The sequence below is a fragment of the Aegilops tauschii genome, chromosome 3 (assembly GCF_002575655.3).
Source record: "Aegilops tauschii subsp. strangulata cultivar AL8/78 chromosome 3, Aet v6.0, whole genome shotgun sequence".
Classification (NCBI taxonomy): Eukaryota; Viridiplantae; Streptophyta; class Magnoliopsida; order Poales; family Poaceae; genus Aegilops; species Aegilops tauschii.
This window is the reverse complement of record NC_053037.3, coordinates 191,319,629-191,339,950: the sequence shown is the minus strand read 5'-3', so window position 1 is coordinate 191,339,950 and position 20,322 is coordinate 191,319,629.

The window sequence follows — 20,322 nt, the reverse complement described above, 5'->3', positions numbered from 1 at the left end:
AATTTTTTGCCTCATGAAGGAGAAAGTATCGCTCAAGCTTGGGGGAGGCTTAAGTCAATGTTATATTCGTGCCCCAATCATGAGCTCTCAAGAGAAATTATTATTTAGAATTTTTATGCTCGGCTTTCTCGTAATGATCAATCCATGCTCGATACTTCTTGTACATGTTCTTTTTTAAGAAGACTATTGAGTTCAACTGGGACTTATTGGAAAGAGTTAAACGCAACTCTGAAGATTGGGAGCTCGACGAAGGTAAGGAGTCAGGTATAAACCTTAAGTTTGATTGTGTTAAATCTTTCATGGATACCGATGCTTTTCGTGAATTTAGCACTAAATATGCACTTGACTCTGAGGTAGTAGCTTCTTTCTGTGATTCATTTGCTACTCATGTTGATCTCCCCAAGGAGAAGTGGTTTAAATATCATCCTCCCATTGAAGTGAAAGTAGTAGAACCTATTAAAGCTGGGGAAGAAACAATTACTTATAATGTTGATCATGTTATTCCTACTGCTTATATTGAGAAACCACATTTCCCTGTTACGATAAAAGATCATGCTAAAGCTTCAGCTGTGATTCGTAAGAGTTATACTAGAACACCTACACCCCTTGAGCAAATTAAAGTTGAACCTAGTATTGCTATGGTTAAATATCTCTTGGTTGATAATATTGAGGGGCATCTTATTTATTTCTATGATGAAACTGCTAGAATTGCTAGACCCGATAATAAAGATAAACATAGACATGTTGTTAGCATGCCTGTTGTTTCCGTTAAAATAGGAGATCATTGTTATCATGGCTTATGTGATTTGGGTGCTAGTGTGAGTGCAATTCCTTTTACCTTATATCAAGAAATTATGAATGATATTGCACCTGCTGAGATAGAAGATATCGATGTTACAATTAAGCTTGCCAATAGACTACTATCTCACCAATTGGGATTGTTAGAGATGTTGAAGTCTTGTGTGGGAAAAAATATCCTATTGATTTTCTTGTTCTTGGTTCCCCACAAGATGATTTTTGTCCCATTATATTTGGTAGACCTTTCTTGAACACTATCAATGCTAAGATAGATTGCGAGAAAGAAACTGTTAGTGTAAGTTTTGGGGATGTGTCTCATGAGTTTAATTTCTCCAAATTTCGGAGACAACCTCATGATAAAGAATTGCCTAGTAAAGATGAAATTATTGGTCTTGCTTCTATTGTTGTGCCTCCTACTGACCCTTTAGAACACTATTTGCTTGACCATGAAAATGATATGTTTATGAATGAAAGAAAGGAATTAGATGAGATTTTCTTTAAATAGATGCCTGTTTTGAAACACAATTTACCTGTTGGAACTCTTGGAGATCCTCTACCAACTAAGATTGATCCTATGTTCGATCTTAAACAATTGCCTGATACTTTGAAATATGCTTATCATGGTGAAAAGAAGATATATCCTGTTATTATTAGTGCTAACCTTTCAGAGCATGAGGAAAAGAAATTATTGAAAACTCTGAAGAAGCACCGTGCCGCTATTGGATATACCCTGGATGATCTTAAGGGCATTAGTCCCACTCTATGTCAGCATAAAATTAATATGGAGCTTGATGCTAAACTAATTGTTGATCACCAACGACGGTTAAATCCTAAGATGAAAGAAGTGGTGAGAAATGAAATATTAAAGCTTCTGGAAGTAAGTATAATTTATCCTATTGCTGATAGTAGATGGGTAAGTCTCGTTCATTGTGTCCCTAAGAAGGGAGGTATTACTGTTGTTTCCAATGATAAGAATGAATTGATCCCACAAAGAATTGTTACAGGTTATAGAATAGTAATCGATTTTAGAAAATTAAACAAAGCTACTAGGAAAGATCATTACCCTCTACCTTTTATTAGTCAAATGCTAGAAAGACTATTGATAACCCACAAGTATAGGGGATCACAACAGTTTTCGAGGGTAGAGTATTCAACCCAAATTTATTGATTCGACACAAGGGGAGCCAAAGAATATTCTCAAGTATTAGCAGTTGAGTTGTCAATTCAACCACACCTGGATAACTTAGTATCTGTAGCAAAGTATTTAGTAGCAAAGTAGTATGAAAGTAACGGTAACAACAGCAAAAGTAGTATTTTTGGGTTTTGTAGTGATTGTAACAGTAGCAACGGAAAAGTAAATAAGCGAAGAACAATATGTGAAAAGCTCGTAGGCATTGGATCGGTGATGGAGGATTATGCCGGATGCGGTTCATCATGTAACAATCATAACATAGGGTGACACAGAACTAGCTCCAATTCATCAATATAATGTAGGCATGTATTCCAAATATAGTCATACGTGCTTATGGAAAACAACTTGCATGACATCTTTTGTCCTACCCTCCCATGGCAGCGGGGTCCTAAGGGAAACTAAGGGATATTAAGGCCTCCTTTTAATAGAGTACCAGACCAAAGCATTAACACATAGTGAATACATGAACTCCTCAAACTATGGTCATCACCGGGAGTGGTCCCGATTATTGTCACTTCGGGGTTGCCGGATCATAACACATAGTAGGTGACTATAGACTTGCAAGATAGGATCAAGAACTCACATATATTCATGAAAACATAATAGGTTCAGATCTGAAATCATGGCACTCGGGCCCTAGTGGCAAGCATTAAGCATAGCAAAGTCATAGCAACATCAATCTCAGACCATGGTGGATACTAGGGATCAAACCCTAACAAAACTAACTCGATTACATGATAAATCTCATCCAACCCATCACCGTCCAGCAAGCCTACGATGGAATTACTCACACACGGCGGTGAGCATCATGAAATTGGTGATGGAGGATGGTTGATGATGACGACGGCGACGGATTCCCCTCTCCGGAGCCCCGAACGGACTCCAGATCAGCCCTCCCGAGAGAGTTTAGGGCTTGGCGGCGGCTCCGTATCGTAAAACGCGATGAATCTTTCTCTCTGATTTTTTTCTCCCCGAACACGAATATATGGAGTTGGAGTTGAGGTTGGTGGAGCTCCAAGGGGCCCACGAGGTAGGGGGCGCGCCTAGGGGGGCAGGCGCGCCCCCCACCCTCGTGGACAGGGTGTGGGCCCCCTGGCCTTGATTCTTTTGCCAATATTTTTTATTATTTCCAAAAACAATCTCCGTGGAGTTTCAGGTCATTCCGAGAACTTTTGTTTCTACACATAAATAACACCATGGCAATTCTGCTGAAAATAGTGTCAGTCCGGGTTAGTTCCATTCAAATCATGCAAGTTAGAGTCCAAAACAAGGGCAAAAGTGTTTAGAAAAGTAGATACGACGGAGACGTATCAACTCCCCCAAGCTTAAACCTTTGCTTGTCCTCAAGCAATTCAGTTGATAAACTAAAAGTGATAAAGAAAACTTTTACAAACTCTGTTTGCTCTTGTTGTTGTAAATATGTAAAGCCAGCATTCAAGATTTCGGCAAAGATTATGAACTAACCATATTCACAATAACATTTAGGTCTCATGTTTACTCATGTCAATGGCATAATCAACTAGCGAGCAATAATAAATCTCGGATGACAACACTTTCTCAAAACAATCATGATATGATATAACATGGTATCTCGCTAGCCCTTTCTGAGACCGCAAAACATAAATGCAGAGCACCTTTAAAGATCAAGGACTCACTAAACATTGTAATTCATGGTAAAAGAGATCCAATCATAGTCATACCCAATATAAACTAATAGTAATGGATGCAAATGACAGCGGTGCTCTCCAGCTGGTGCTTTTTAATAAGAGGGTGATGACTCAACATAAAAGTAAATAGATAGGCCCTTCGCAGAGGGAAGCAGGGATTTATAGAGGTGTCAGAGCTCAATTTTGAAATAGAGATAAATAATATTTTGAGCGGCATACTTTCATTGTCAACATAACAACCAAGAGATGGCGATATCTTCCATGCTACACACATTATAGGCGGTTCTCAAATAGAATGGTAAAGTTTATACTCCCCCTCCACCAACAAGCATCAATCCATGGCTTGCTCGAAACAACGAGTGTCTCCAACTAACAACAGTCCCGGGGGAGTTTTGTTTGCAATTATTTTGATTTGGTTTGCATAAAGCATGGGACTAGGAATCCCGGTGACCAGCCATTTTCTCGTGAGTGAGGAGCGGAGTCCACTCCTCTTGAGAATAACCCGCCTAGCATGGAAGATACGGACAGCCCTAGTTGATACATGAGCTATTCGAGCATACAAAACAGAATTTCATTTGAAGGTTTAGAGTTTGGCACATACAAATTTACTTGGAACGGCAAGTAGATACCGCATATATAGGAAGTGTTGGGGAACGTAGTAATTTCAAAAAAAATCCTACGCACACGCATGATCATGGTGATGCATAGCAACGAGAGGGGAGAGTGTTGTCCACATACCCTCGTAGACCGACAGCGGAAGCGTTATCACAACGCGGTTGATGTAGTCGTATGTCTTCACGATCCGACCGATCAAGTACCGAACGCACGGCACCTCCGAGTTCAGCACACGTTCAGCTCGATGACGTCCCTCTAACTCCGATCCAGCCGAGTGTTGAGGGAGAGTTTCGTCAGCACGACGGCGTGGTGACGATGATGATGTTCCACCGACGCAGGGCTTCGCCTAAGCTCCGCGACGGTATTATCGAGGTGTAATATGGTGGAGGGGGGCACGGCACACGGCTAAAATATCGTATATCAAGTGTGTATAGAGGTGCCCCCCTGCCCCCGTATATAAAGGAGCAAGGGGGAGGCCGGCTTCCCTAGGTGCGCCAAGGAGAGGGGGGAGTCCTCCTCCTAGTAGGAGTAGGACTCCCCTTTCCTAGTCCAACTAGGAAAATAAGGGGGGCGGAAAGAGAGGGAGAGGGAGAGGGAAAGAGGGGCTGCGCCCCCCTCTCCTAGTCCAACTAGGATTCCTCATGGGAGGGGGGCACGCCACCTCCTAGCTGCTGCCCTCTCTCTCCCCTCAAGGCCCACTAAGGCCCAATACTTCCCCGGGGGGTTCCGGTAACCCTCCGGCACTCCGGTTTAATCCGAAACTTCTCCGGAACACTTCCGGTGTCCGAATATAGTCGTCCAATATATCAATCTTTATGTCTCGACCATTTCGAGACTCCTCGTCATGTCCATGATCACATCCGGGACTCCGAACAACCTTCGGTACATCAAAACATACAAACTCATAATATAACTGTCATCGTAACGTTAAGCGTGCGGACCCTACGGGTTCGAGAACTATGTAGACATGACCGAGACACCTCTCCGGTCAATAACCAATAGCGGAACCTGGATGCTCATATTGGTTCCCACATATTCTACGAAGATCTTTATCGGTCAAACCGCATAACAACATACGTTGTTCCCTTTGTCATCGGTATGTTACTTGCCCGAGATTCGATCGTCGGTATCTCGATACCTAGTTCAATCTCGTTACCGGCAAGTCTCTTTACTCGTTCCATAATACATCATCCCGCAACTAACTCATTAGTCACAATGCTTGCAAGGCTTATAGTGATGTGCATTACCGAGTGGGCCCAAAGATACCTCTCCGACAATCGGAGTGACAAATCCTAATCTCGAAATATGCCAACCCAACAAGTACCTTTGGAGACACCTGTAGAGCACCTTTATAATCACCCATTTACGTTGTGACGTTTGATAGCACACAAAGTGTTCCTCCGGTAAACGGGAGTTGCATAATCTCATAGTCATAGGAACATGTATAAGTCATGAAGAAAGCAATAGCAACATACTAAACGATCGGGTGCTAAGCTAACGGAATGGGTCAAGTCAATCACGTCATTCTCCTAATGAGGTGATCCCGTTAATCAAATGACAACTCATGTCTATGGCTAGGAAACATAACCATCTTTGATTAACGAGCTAGTCAAGTAGAGGCATACTAGTGACACTCTGTTTGTCTATGTATTCACACATGTATTATGTTTCCGGTTAATACAATTCTAGCATGAATAATAAACATTTATCATGATATAAGGAAATATATAATACTTTATTATTGTCTCTAGGGCATATTTCCTTCAGTCTCCCACTTGCACTAGAGTCAATAATCTAGTTCACATCGCCATGTGATTTAACATCAATAATTCACATCACCATGTGATTAACACCCGTAGTTCACATCTCTATGTGACCAACACTCAAAGGGTTTACTAGAGTCAATAATCTAGTTCACATCGCTATGTGATTAACACCCAAAGAGTACTAAGGTGTGATCATGTTTTGATTGTGAGATAATTTTAGTCAACGGGTCTGTCACATTCAGATCCGTAAGTATTTTGCAAATTTCTATGTCTGCAATGCTCTGCACGGAGCTACTCTAGCTAATTGCTCCCACTTTCAATATGTATCTAGACCGAGACTTAGAGTCATCTAGATTATTGTCAAAACTTGCATCGACGTAACCCTTTACGACGAACCTTTTGTCACTTCCATAATCGAGAAACATGTCCTTATTCCACTAAGGATAATTTTGACCGCTGTCTAGTGATCTACTCCTAGATCACTATTGTACTCCCTTGCAAAAATCAGTGGAGGGTATACAATAGATCTGGTACACAGCATGGCATACTTTATAGAACCTATGGCCGAGGCATAGGGAATGACTTTCATTCTCTTTCTATCTTCTGCCGTGGTCGGGTTTTGAGTCTTACTCAATTTCACACCTTGTAACACAGGCAAGAACTCTTTCTTTGACTGTTCTATTTTGAACTACTTCAAAATCTTGTTAAGGTATGTACTCATTGAAAAAACTTATCAAGCGTCTTGATCTATCTCTATAGATCTTGATGCTCAATATGTAAGCAGCTTCACCGAGGTCTTTCTTTGAAAAACTCCTTTCAAACACTCCTTTATGCTTTGCAGAATAATTCTACATTATTTCCGATCAACAATATGTCATTCACATATACTTATCAGAAATGTTGTAGTGCTCCCACTCACTTTCTTGTAAATACAGGCTTCACCGCAAGTCTGTATAAAACTATATCCTTTGATCAACTTATCAAAGTGTATATTCCAACTCCAAGATGCTTGCACCAGTCCATAGATGGATCGCTGGAACTTGCATATTTTGTTAGCACTTTTAGGATTGACAAAACCTCCTGGTTGCATCATATACAACTCTTCTTTAATAAATCCATAAAGGAATGCAGTTTTGTTTATCCATTTGCCAGATTTCATAAAATGCGGCAATTGCTAACATGATTCGGACAGACTTAAGCATAGATACGAGTGAGAAACTCTCATCATAGTCAACACCTTAAACTTGTCGAAAGCCTTTTGCGACAATTCTAGCTTTGTAGATAGTAACACTACTATCAGCGTCCGTCTTCCTCTTGAAGATCCATTTATTTTTGTGGCTTGCCGATCATCGGGCAAGTCAACCAAAGTCCATACTTTGTTCTTATACATGGATCTCATCTCAGATTTCATGGCCTCAAGCCATTTTGCGGAATTTGGGCTCACCATCGCTTCTTCATAGTTCGTAGGTTTGTCATGGTCTAGTAACATAACCTCCAGAACAGAATTACCGTACCACTCTGGTGCGGATCTTACTCTGGTTGACCTACGAGGTTCAGTAATAACTTGATCTGAAGTTCCATGATCATCATCATTAACTTCCTCACTAATTGGTATAGGCGTCATAGAAACTGGTTTCTGCGATGAACTACTTTCCAATAAGGGAGCAGGTACAATTACCTCATCAAGTTCTACTTTCCTCCCACTCACTTCTTTCGAGAGAAACTCCTTCTCTAGAAAGGATCCATTCTTAGCAACGAATGTCTTGCCTTCGGATCTGTGATAGAAGGTGTACCCAACTGTCTCCTTTGGGTATCTTATGAAGACACATTTCTCCGATTTGGGTTTGATCTTATCAGGATGAAACTTTTTCACATAAGCATCGCAACCCCAAATTTTAAGAAACGACAACTTTGGTTTCTTGCCAAACCACAGTTCATAAGATGTCGTCTCAACGGATTTAGATGGTACCCTATTTAACGTGAATGCAGCTGTCTCTAATGCATAACCCCAAAACGATAGCGGTAGATCGGTAAGAAACATCATATATCGCACCATATCTAATAAAGTACGGTTACGATGTTCACACACCATTACACCGTGGTGTTCCAGGTGGCGTGAGTAGTGAAACTATTTCACATTGTGAAACTATTTCACATTGTTTTAACTGAAGGCCAAACTCGTAACTTAAATACTCTTCTTTACGATTAGATCGTAGAAACTTTATTTTCTTGTTACGATGATTTCCGCTTCACTCTGAAATTATATGAACTTTTCAAATGTTTCAGATTTCTGTTTCATTAAGTAGATATACCCATATCTGCTCAAATCATCTGTGAAGGTCAGAAAATAATGATACCTGCTACGAGCCTCAGTATTCATCAGACCACATACATCTGTATGTATGATTTCCAACAAATCTGTTGCTCTCTCCATAGTTCCGGAGAACGGCGTTTTAGTCATCTTGCCCATGAGGCACGGTTCGCAAGCATCAAGTGATTCATAATCAAGTGATTCCAAAATCCCATCAGTATGGAGTTTCTTTATGCGCTTTACACCAATATGACCTAAACGGCAGTGCCACAAATAAGTTGCACTATCATTATTAACTTTGCATCTTTTGGCTTCAATATTATGAATATGTGTATCACTACGATCGAGATCCAACAAAACATTTTCGTTGGTGTGTATGACCATAGAAGGTTTTTATTCATGTAAACAGAACAACAATTATTCTCTAATTTAAATGAATAACCGTATTGCAACAAACATGATCGAATCATATTCATGCTCAACGCAAACACCAAATAACACTTATTTAGTTTCAACACTAATCCCGAAAGTATAGGGAGTGTGCGATGATGATCATATCAATCTTGGAACTACTTCCAACACACATCGTCACCTCGCCTTTTACTAGTCTCTGTTTATTCTGCAACTCCCGTTTCGAGTTACTACTTTAGCAACTGAACCAGTATCAAATACCGAGGGGTTGCTATAAACACTAGTAAAGTACACATCAATAACATGTATATCCAATATACCTTTGTTCACTTTGCCATCCTTCTTATCCACCAAATAGTTGGGGTAGTTCCGCTTCCAGTGACCAGTCCCTTTACAGTAGAAGCACTTAGTCTCAGGCTTAGCATCAGACTTAGGCTTCTTCACTTGAGCAGCAACTTGCTTGCCGTTCTTCTTGAAGTTCCCCTTCTTCCCTTTGCCCTTTTCTTGAAACTAGTGGTCACGTCAACCATCAACACTTGATGTTTTTCTTGATTTCTACCTTCGTCGATTTCAGCATCACGAAGAGCTCGGGAATTACTTTCGTCATCCCTTGCATACTATAGTTCATCACGAAGTTCTACTAACTTTGGTGATGGTGACTAGAGAATTCTGTCAATCACTATTTTATCTGGAAGATTAACTCCCACTTGATTCAAGCGATTGTAGTACCCAGACAATCTGAGCACATGCTCACTAGTTGAGCGATTCTCCTCCATCTTTTAGCTATAGAACTTGTTGGAGACTTCATATCTCTCAACTCGGGTATTTGCTTGAAATATTAACTTCAACTCCTGGAACATCTCATATGGTCCATGACGTTCAAAACGTCTTTGAAGTCCCGATTCTAAGCCGTTAAGCATGGTGCACTAAACTATCAAGTAGTCATCATATTGAGCTAGCCAAACGTTCATAACGTCTGCATCTGCTCCTGCAATAGGTCTGTCACCTAGCGGTGCATCAAGGACATAATTTTTCTATGCAGCAATGAGGATAATCCTTAGATCACGGATCCAATCCGCATCTTTGCTACTAACATCTTTCAACATAATTTTTCTCTAGGAACATATCAAAAATAAACACAGGGAAGCAACAACGCGAGCTATTGATCTACAACATAATTTGCAAAATACTATCAGGACTAAGTTCATGATAAATTCAAGTTCAATTAATCATATTACTTAAGAACTCCCACTTAGATAGACATCCCTCTAATCCTCACGTGATCCATATCAACTAAACCATGTCCGATCATCACGTGAGATGGAGTAGTTTCAATGGTGAACATCACTATGTTGATCATATCTACTATATGATTCACGCTCGACCTTTCGGTCTCCGTGTTCCGAGGCCATATCTGCATATGCTAGGCTCGTCAAGTTTAACCTGAGTATTCCGCGTGTGCAACTGTTTTGCACCCGTTGTATTTGAACGTAGAGCCTATCACACCCGATTAACACGTGGTGTCTCAGCACGAAGAACTTTCGCAACGGTGCATACTCAGGGAGAACACTTTATCTTGAAATTTTAGTGAGAGATCATCTTATAATGCTACCGTCAATCAAAGCAAGATAAGATGCATAAAGGATTAACATCACATGCAATCAATATAAGTGATATGATATGGCCATCATTATCTTGTGCTTGTGATCTCTATCTCCGAAGCACCGTGCTTGTGATCTCCATCTCCGAAGCACCGTTATGATCACCATCGTCACCGGCGCGACACCTTGATCTCCATCGTAGTATCGTTGTTGTCTCGCCAACTTATTGCTTTTACGACTATCGCTACCGCTTAGTGATAAAGTAAAACTATTACATGGCGATTGCATTTCATACAATAAAGCGACAACCATATGGCTCCTGCCAGTTGCCGATAACTCGGTTACAAAACATGATCATCTCATACAACTAATTATATCACATCATGTCTTGACCATATCACATCACAACATGCCCTGCAAAAACAAGTTAGACGTCCTCTATTTTGTTGTTGCAAGTTTTACGTGGCTGCTACGGGCTTAGCAAGAACAGTTCTTACCTACGCATCAAAACCACAACGACAGTTTGTCAAGTTGGTGCTGTTTTAACCTTCGCAAGGACCGGGCGTAGCCACACTCGGTTCAACTAAAGTGAGAGAGACAGACACCCGCCAGTCACCTTTAAGCAACGAGTGCTCCGAACGGTGAAACCAGTCTCGCGTAAGCGTACGCGTAATGTCGGTCCGGGCCGCTTCATCTCACAATACCGCTGAACCAAAGTATGACATGCTGGTAAGCAGTATGACTTATATCGCCCACAACTCACTTGTGTTCTACTCGTGCATAGCATCAACGCATAAAACCAGGCTCGGATGCCACTGTTGGGGAACGTAGTAATTTCAAAAAAATTCCTACGCACACGCATGATCATAGTGATGCATAGCAACGAGAGGGAAGAGTGTTGTCCACGTACCCTCGTAGATCCACAGCGGAAGCGTTATCACAACGCGCTTGATGTAGTCGTACGTCTTCACGATCCGACCGATCAAGTACCGAACGCACGGCACCTCCGAGTTCAGCACACGTTCAGCTCGATGACGTCCCTCTAACTCCGATCCAGCCGAGTGTTGAGGGAGAGTTTCGTCAGCACGACGGCGTGGTGACGATGATGATGTTCCACCGACGCAGGGCTTCGCCTAAGCTCTGCGACGGTATTATCGAGGTGTAATATGGTGGAGGGGGGCACCGCACACGGCTAAAATATCGTATATCAAATGTGTATAGAGGTGCCCCCTGCCCCCGTATATAAAGGAGCAAGGGGGAGGCCGGCTGCCCTAGGCGCGCCAAAGAGAGGGGGGGAGTCCTCCTCGTAGTAGGAGTAGGACTCCCCTTTCCTAGTCCAACTAGGAAAAGAAGGGGGGAAGGAAAGAGAGGGAGAGGGAGAGGGAGAGGGAAAGAGGGGCTGCGCCCCCCTCTCCTAGTCCAACTAGGATTCCTCATGGGAGGGGGCGCGCCACCTCCTGGCTGTTGCCCTCTCTCTCCCCTCAAGGCCCACTAAGGCCCAATACTTCCCCGGGGGGTTCCGGTAACCCTCCGGCACTCCGGTTTAATCCAAAGCTTCTCCAGAACACTTCCGGTGTCCGAATATAGTCGTCCAATATATCAATCTTTATGTCTCGACCATTTCGAGACTCCTCGTCATGTCCATGATCACATCCGGGACTCTGAACAACCTTCGATACATCAAAACATACAAACTCATAATATAACTGTCATCGTAACGTTAAGCGTGTGGACCCTACGGGTTCGAGAACTATGTAGACATGACCGAGACACCTCTCCGGTCAATAACCAATAGCGGAACCTAGATGCTCATATTGGTTCCCACATATTCTACGAAGATCTTTATCGGTCAAACCGCATAACAACATACGTTGTTCCCTTTGTCATCGGTATGTTACTTGCCCGAGATTCGATCGTCGGTATCTCGATACCTAGTTCAATCTCGTTACCGGCAAGTCTCTTTACTCGTTCCGTAATACATCATCCCGCAACTAACTCATTAGTCACAATGCTTGCAAGGCTTATAGTGATGTGCATTACCGAGTGGGCCCAGAGATACCTCTCCGACAATCGGAGTGACAAATCCTAATCTCGAAATACGCCAACCCAACAAGTACCTTTGGAGACACCTGTAGAGCACCTTTATAATCACCCATTTACGTTGTGACGTTTGATAGCACACAAAGTGTTCCTCCGGTAAACGGGAGTTGCATAATCTCATAGTCATAGGAACATGTATAAGTCATGAAGAAAGCAATAGCAACATACTAAACGATCGGGTGCTAAGCTAACGGAATGGGTCAAGTCAATCACGTCATTCTCCTAATGAGGTGGTCCCGTTAATCAAATGACAACTCATGTCTATGGCTAGGAAACATAACCATCTTTGATTAACAAGCTAGTCAAGTAGAGGCATACTAGCGACAGTCTGTTTGTCTATGTATTCACACATGTATTATGTTTCCGGTTAATACAATTCTAGCATGAATAATAAACATTTATCATGATATAAGGAAATGTATAATACTTTATTATTGCCTCTAGGGCATATTTCCTTCAGGAAGGTATAGTGGACTCATATGGAATAACTTTGGGGTTTAAGGGATTGGATGCACAAGCAGTATTCCCACTTAGTACAAGTGAAGGCTAGAAAAAGACTGGGAAGCGACCAACTAGAGAGCGACAACAGTCATGAACATGCATTAAAATTAATAAACATTGAGTGCAAGCATGAGTAGGATATAATCCACCATGAACATAAATATCATGAAGGCTATGTTGATTTTGTTTCAACTACATGTGTGAACATGTGCCAAGTCAAGTCGCTTGAATCATTCAAAGGAGGATACCACCCCATCATATCACATCATAACCACCTTAATAGCATGTTGACATGCAAGGTAAACCATTATAAACCCCTAGCTAATTAAGCATGGCATAAGTAACTATAATCTCTAATTGTCATTGCAAACATGTTTATTCATAATAGGCTGAATCAGGAACGATGAACTAATCATATTTACAAAAACAAGAGAGGTCGAGTTCATACCAGCTTCTCCCATCTCAATCAGTCCATCATATATCATCATAATTGCCTTTCACTTGCACAACCGAATGATGTGAATAATAATAGTGCACGTGCATTGGACTAAGCTGGAATCTGCGAGCATTCAATAAATAGGAGAAGACAAGGCAAATATGGGCTCTTGGTTAAATCAACAATAATGCATAATAGAGCCACTTCAACAATTTAATCATGGTCTTCTCCTATCGACCCCCAAAGAAAAGAAAAGAAATAAAAACTATTTACACGGGAAAGCTCCAAACAAGGAAAAGAAGAACAGGAAATCTTTTTGGGTTTTCTTTTAATTATTACTACTACAGCATGAAAAGTAAACTAGCTAAAGCTACAACTAATTTTTTTTGGTTTTCTTAAGGTTTTTCAAACACACAAGAAGAAAGCATAAAAAGGAAATAACCTAGCATGGATATTACAATGAAAAAGTATGAGCACCAACAACTAGCAATGAGTGTGTGAACATAAATGTAATGTCGGTGAGAAATACGTACTCCCCCAAGCTTAGGCTTTTGGCCTAAGTTGGTTTAGTGCCACGGATGGCCTGGCGGATATCCAAAGTTGTAGTTGGGGTCGTACTGAGATGCAGCGGTCATTGCATCATGTGCTGCAGCTTGGAGGTGAGCTATCTCAGCCCTCCTCTTATACTCCTCCACCTCCTCTCTGGTTATGTAATATCTCCCCTTTGCCTGAAAGTCAAAGAAAGTAGAAGCAGGGAGAGCGACGTGATAGGTGCGTCGTCTGTCAAAGATTAGTCGGTACTGGAGGAACTGATAGTTCCTCTCAACAAAATGATGACGAACCATAGCCTCATAATCCAAATAAGCAGGAGGCAACTCAATATCATCCTCACGTATGGTTATACCAAGAAAATTAGCTATACGGGTTGCATAAATTCCGCCAAAGAAATCTCCATTAAATCTATTATGATGCAACCTACGTGCAACAATGGCTCCCAAATTATAAGATTTATCTCCTAACACAGCACTTCTGAGAATACTGAGGTCAGGGACACACATGTGACATGCTTCATCCTTACCATTTATGCACCTACCTATGAAGAGAGCAAAATAATGTATAGCAGGAAAATGAATGCTCCCTATGGTAGCTTGTGCTATGTCTCTAGATTCCCCCATAGTTATACTAGCAAGAAAATCTCTAAATTCGGATTTGCGAGGTTCACTAGCACTACCCCATTGTGGAAGTTTGCAAGCAGTGGTAAAATCCTCTAAGTCCATAGTATAAGAATTTTCATAAAGATCAAACAGGACAGTTTGAGAATTGCGTGAAGATGAAAATTCAAACCTCCTCACAAAGGAACTAGTGAGATAGTGGTACTGGCGGCACTTTTCTGCCTCAAAGCTCACAAGATCAGCGTTACGCAGATATGCGTTAAATTCTTCCTTAATTCCTGCTTGATCCATGAAGTCCTCTGAAGGCCATTCACAAGACCGCACGGGAGCGTCCCTTGGTGGTTTGCCTGGGTCCTTGCTTCCTTGAAGAACCACCTTGGCACATTTTCCTAAACATATTTCTTCCTCTGAAAAATTTCTGAAATTTTTAGTAACCTCAAATAAAAGTGAACCAAACTCAACAAAATTGATAGCAACTACTCCTACAAGTGCCTAGAGCCTATATCATGCATTAGAAATACTTGGAACCATATAAATTTGTCATGCAAGCTCAAGAACATGGTCACCTAGGCAGCACAAATTTGCAATGAATAAAGCACTAGAGCAAAAACTAATTGGACCAATGGAGGAGTCACATACCAAGGAACAATCCCCCAAAGCAGTTTTGTGAGAGGTGCTTTGAGCAAGGAGATCGAAAATCGCAGCAAAATGGGCTAGAACTTGTGCTTGAGCTGGATGGTGATTTTTTTGGGAGGAAGAAGAAGTGTGTGGGTGCAGGAATAAGTGGAGGGGAGCCACCGTGGGCCCACGAGGCAGGGGGCGCGCCCAGGGGGTGGGCGCGCCCTGGACCCTCGTGGCTAGGTGCTTGCTCCCCCTGATGTGTTCTCAGTGCCAGATATTCTCAAATATTCCAGAAAAAATCATATTAAATTGGCAGGGCATTTGGAGAACTTTTATTTTCGGGGTATTTTTATATTGCACGGATAATTCAGAAAACAGACAGAAAAATACTATTTTTACTTTATTTCAACTAAGTAACAGAAAGTAAAAGGAGGGTACAGAAGGTTGTGCTTTCTAACTTCATCCATCTCATGCTCATCAAAAGGAATCCACTAACAAGGTTGATCAAGTCTTGTTAACAAACTCATTCCGAATAACATGGAACCAGAGAAATTTCGAATAACACTATGTTACCTCAACGGGGATATGCACATCCCCAATAATAAGAATATCATATCTCTTTTTGACAGTAGGAAGAGGAAATTCAAAACCTCCAAAAATAATCGATGGAATTTTTCCAATAGAATTGATACTGTGGACTTGAGGTTGTTTCCTCGGAAAGTGCACCGTATGCTCATTACCATTAACATGAAAAGTGACATTGCCTTTGTTGCAATCAATAACAGCCCCTGCAGTATTCAAAAAGGGTCTTCCAAGAATAATAGACATACTATCATCCTTGGGAATATCAAGAATAACAAAGTCTGTTAAGATAGTAACATTTGCAACTACAACAGGCACATCCTCACAAATACCGACAGGTATAGCAGTTGATTTATCAGCCATTTGCAAAGATATTTCAGTAGGTGTCAACTTATTCAAATCAAGTCTACGATATAAAGAGAGAGGCATAACACTAACACCGGCTCCAAGATCACATAAAGCAGTTTTAACATAGTTTCTTTTAATGGAGCATGGTATAGTTGGTACTCCAGGATCTCCTAGTTTCTTAGGTATTCCACCTTTAAAAGTATAATTAGCAAGCATGGTGGAAATTTCAGCTTCTGGTATCTTTCTTTTATTAGTAACAATTTCTTTCATGTACTTAGCATAAGGATTCATTTTGAGCATATCAGTCAATCGCATACGCAAAAAGATAGGTCTAATCATTTCAGCAAAGCGCTCAAAATCCTCATCATCCTTTTTCTTGGATGGTTTCGGAGGAAAAGCCATGGGTTTCTGAACCCATGGTTCCCTTTCTTTACCGTGTTTCCTAGCAACAAAGTCTCTCTTATCATAATGTTGATTCTTTGATTGTGGGTTATCAAGATCAACAGCAGGTTCAATTCCTACATCATTATCATTACTAGGTTGAGCATCAACTTGAACATCATAATTAACATTATCACTAGGTTCATGTTCATTACCAGATTGTGTTTCAGCATCAGAGATAGAAATATTATTTGGATTCTCAGTTGGTTCAGCAACAGGTTCACTAGAAGCATGCAAAGTCCTATCATTTTTCTTTTTCTTCTTTTTAGAAGGAAGGTGCATCAATATTATTTCTCTGGGAGTCCTGCTCAATTCTCTTAGGATGACCTTCAGGATACAAAGGTTCCTGAGTCATTTTACCAGTTCTAGTAGCCACTCTAACAGCATAGTCATTATTCTTATTATTCAAATCATTGAGCAAATCATTTTGAGCTTTAAGTACTTGTTCTACTTGAGTGGTAACCATAGAAGCATGTTTACTAATGAGTTTAAGTTCACCTTTAACTCTATACATATAATCACCCAAGTGTTCAATCATATAAGCATTTTGTTTTAATTGTATACCAAAATAAGCATTAAAATCTTCTTGCTTAACCATAAAATTATCAAACTCATCCAAACATTGGCTAGCAAACTTAGTAGGAGGGATTTCAGCTTTATCATATCTATAGAGAAAATTTACCTTTACTACCTGTGTCGGGTTATCAAGACCATGTGTTTCTTCAATAGGTGATGAATTAAGATCATATATTTCTTCAACAGACGGTAAATTAAGACCATGTATTTCTTCAATAGGAGGTAAATTCTTAACATCTTCAGCTTTTATACCTTTTTTTTCATAGATTTCTTTGCCTCTTGCATATCTTCAGGACTGAGAAATAGAACACCCCTCTTCTTCGGAGTTGGCTTAGGAATAGGCTCAGGAGTTGGCTCAGGAAGTGTCCAATTATTTTCATTTGTCAACATATTATTCAATAGAATTTCAGCTTCATCCGGTGTTCTTTCCCTGAAAACAGAACCAGCACAACTATCCAGGTAATCTCTGGAAGCATCGGTTATTCCATTATAAAAGATATCAAGTATTTCATTTTTCTTAAGAGGATGATCAGGCAAAGCATTAAGTAATTGGAGAAGCCTCTCCAAGCTTGTGGGAGACTCTCTTCTTCAGTTTGCACGAAATTATATATTTCCCTTAAGGCAGCTTGTTTCTTATGAGCGGGGAAATATTTAGAAGAGAAGTAATAAATCATATCATGGGGACTACGCACACAACCAGGATCAAGAGAATTAAACCATATCTTAGCATCACCCTTTAATGAGAACGGAAATATTTTAAGGATATAAAAGTAGCGAGTTCTCTCATCATTAGTGAATAGGGTGGCTATATCATTTAATTTAGTAAGATGTGCCACAATAGTTTCAGATTCATAGCCATAAAAAGGATCAGATTCAACCAAAGTAATTATATCAGGATCAATAGATAATTCATAATCCTTATCAGTAACAAAGATAGGTGAAGTAGCATAAATAGGATCATATTTCATTCTAGCATTCAGAGTTTTTTTGTTTAAGCTTAGCTAATAATTTCTTAAGATCACTTCTATCATTGCAAGCAAGAAAGTCTCTTTTAGTCTCTTCATCCATAACATAGCCCTCAGGCACAACAGGCAATTCATATTTATTGGGAGAGCCTTCATCATCACTTTCATCAATATTATCAGTTTCAATAATTTCATTCTCTCTAGCCCTAGCAAGTTGTTCATCAAGAAATTCACCAAGTGGCACAGTAGTATCAAGCATAGAAGTAGTTTCATCATAAGTATCATGCATAGCAGAAGTGGCATCATCAATAACATGTGACATATCAGAATTAATAGCAGAAGCAGGTTTAGGTGTCGCAAGCTTACTCAAAACAGAAGGTGAATCAAGTGCAGATCTAGATGGCAGTTCCTTACCTCCCCTCGTAGTTGAGGGATAAAATTTTTTTTCTCGTCTTTCAAGTTCCTCATAGTGACCAGCAGATATAAATCCCAAGTGACTCAAAGAATAGAGCTATGCTCCCCGGCAACAGCGCCAGAAAATAGTCTTGATAACCCACAAGTATAGGGGATCGCAACAGTTTTTGAGGGTAGAGTATTCAACCCAAATTTATTGATTCGACACAAGGGGAGCCAAAGAATATTCTCAAGTATTAGCAGTTGAGTTGACAATTCAACCACACCTTAATAACTTAGTATCTGCCGCAAAGTATTTAGTACCAAAGTAGTATGGAAGTAACGATAACAGTAGCAAAAGTAGTATTTTTGGGTTTTGTAGTGATTGTAACAGTAGCAACGGAAAAGTAAATAAGTGAAGAACAATATGTGAAAAGCTCGTAGGCATTGGATCGGTGATGGAGGATTATGCCGGATGCGGTTCATCATGTAACAATCATAACATAGGGTGACACGGAACTAGCTCCAATTCATCAATATAATGTAGGCATGTATTCCGAATATAGTCATACGTGCTTATGGAAAAGAACTTGCATGACATCTTTTGTCCTACCCTCCCGTGGCAGCGGGGTCTTAACGAAAACTAAGGGATATTAAGGCCTCCTTTTAATAGAGTACCGGACCAAAGCATTAACACATAGTGAATACATGAACTCCTCAAACTATGGTCATCACCGGGAGTGGTCCCAATTATTATCACTTCGGGGTTGCCGGATCCTAACACATAGTAGGTGACTATAGACTAGCAAGATAGGATCAAGAACTCACATATATTCATGAAAACATAATAGGTTCAGATCTGAAATCATGGCACTCAGGCCCTAGTGGCAAGCATTAAGCATAGCAAAGTCATAGCAACATCAATCTCAGAACATAGTGGATACTAGGGATCAAACCCTAACAAAACTAACTCGATTACATGATAAATCTCATCCAACCCATCACCGTCCAGCAAGCCTACGATGGAATTACTCACGCACGGCGGTGAGCATCATGAAATTGGTGATGGAGGATGGTTGATGATGACGACGGCGACGGATTCCCCTCTCCGGAGCCCCGAACGGACTCCAGATCAGCCCTCCCGAGAGGGTTTAGGGCTTGGCAGCGGCTCCGTATCGTAAAACGCGATGAATCTTTCTCTCTGATTTTTTTCTCCCCGAACACGAATATATGGAGTTGGAGTTGAGGTTGGTGGAGCTCCAGGGGGCCCATGAGGTAGGGGGCGCGCCCAGGGGGGCAGGCGCGCCCCCCACCCTCGTGGACAGGGTGTGGGCCCCCTGGCCTTGATTCTTTCGCCAATATTTTTTATTATTTCCAAAAATAATCTCCGTGGAGTTTCAGGTCATTCCGAGAACTTTTGTTTCTACACATAAATAACACCATGGAAATTTTGCTGAAAATAGCGTCGGTCCGGGTTAGTTCCATTCAAATCATGCAAGTTAGAGTCCAAAACAAGGGCAAAAGTGTTTGGAGAAGTAGATACGACGGAGACGTATCAACTATCCAAACATGCACACTTTTGCTTTCTAGATGGTTATTCTGGTTTCTCTCAAATACCCGTGGCACAAGAGGATCAAGAAAAAACTACTTTTACTTGCCCTTTCTGTACCTATGCTTATAGACGTATGCCTTTTGGTTTATGCAATGTACCTGCTACCTTTCAAAGATGTATGACTTCTATATTCTCTGACTTTTGTGAAAAGATTCTTGAGGTTTTGATGAATGATTTCTCCATTTATGATACTTCTTTTGATGATTGCTTAAGC